We start from the raw sequence: 1,549 nt of genomic DNA, 5'->3' as shown, positions 1-1,549 counted from the left end.
TTTCAGCATTTTTAGTTAATTTACCGAGAAAAGCATTTGAAATTCTCAAATGCACATTTTTTTGTACATGTCACCATTCTATGTAGACGAAAACATATTAAAACAAAGTGTGTCTGTGTGTGTGTGTGGAAAGTGGACAGACAGATAGACAAACAGCCATTGGAAAGATCTGCTGAGAAGAATACATTTGTATGGGGCCACAAACTAAAATCAAGTCGATCATTTATGGCATTTTATTTAGCGGCTAAAAATGTTGCAAATACTATAAACGAATACATAAACGGACACACACACACACACACATATATATATATATATATATATATATATATATACACAAACGTTTACATACATATATATACATACTTAAGCAATTACAAACTATTGCTAATGCAATGTTTGTGTAAACAATTGCATATGATGTGACTACCACTGTTTTAGCAATTTATTTATGACATTTTTCTTTTTCATTTTTTTTTTTTTTTCTCATTTTTTTTTTTCATTTTTTATTTTTTTTTATTTTTTTTTATTCTTTGGACGACAATTTATGCTGCAATTGTACGTTGCATCAGTGTCTCTTTGCCGGTGATGTCTGATATAGTGCCGTGTTTTGTTGCGTTGTTTTTCGTGATGTAATGTCGTCGAGAGTGGCCAAAGTCATGCGTCAAAGTCAAAGCCAAATGCCATATTCATCAGTTTTCAATGCAGAGAGGGATCGACAAATGAATAAATAAATGAACGACCAGAGGACAGACAGACGAAATCTGTTGACCATATAATAAGAAGCATAAAAAGACATTCTCAAAAAAAAAAAAATTCACAACGCAACGCACATAGATTAGTTATCATTATTGGAGCCACACCATTCATATGCCTGTAACGATATACATATATGTATGTGTATATATGTGTGCATATAATAGCATACACTCGAAAATAATTTTAAAATCAATGTGAACGAAGAATATGAAAGAAAAAGTTTTGCAATTTTACGTAAGCTCCTATTAAAGGAAAATCTTAACATTGAAAGTTGACTGCAACTAAAAACACAAATCTAACGAAAATAATTTTCCCATCAATAGTTTTAAGTTACGTAATTTGAAGGAGTTTCGATCACCGAGGAGCGTTAACAAAAAATGAACAAAAAGAGCGCAATGAGTTGAATGAAAATGAAAAATAATCTCTAGTGAGACGATGAAATGAGACATGGGGCGACAAAATAGAGTCCAATATAGAATATGTACTTAATGCTAAGCAGGTTCTTGCCAGAAAGCTTTCTGGCATTGAAGCATTGGGGAATAAAAAACTCTTACTCTCTCATAAAAAAAAAATAATAATAATCTTCGTTGTTATTATCGCTCTTTAACAATAATCCGTGAACTTGTTTTTATAACGAACCCTATCGCGATGAGCCTCACAGACTCATAGTCCGAAAAATGAACCATTTCTTGGAACAACAAGAAGTTGTTTACATTTATCCAAACAAGTTGTACATAAACGTAAAACAATATACACGAGTCATTCCTGTTTTTGGCTTTGGAATCCAAGA

Source organism: Glossina fuscipes, unplaced genomic scaffold (assembly GCF_014805625.2).
Source record: "Glossina fuscipes isolate IAEA_lab_2018 unplaced genomic scaffold, Yale_Gfus_2 3, whole genome shotgun sequence".
NCBI lineage: Eukaryota > Metazoa > Arthropoda > Insecta > Diptera > Glossinidae > Glossina > Glossina fuscipes.
The sequence above is the reverse complement of the archived record's forward strand: the minus strand, read 5'-3'. Positions refer to the sequence as shown.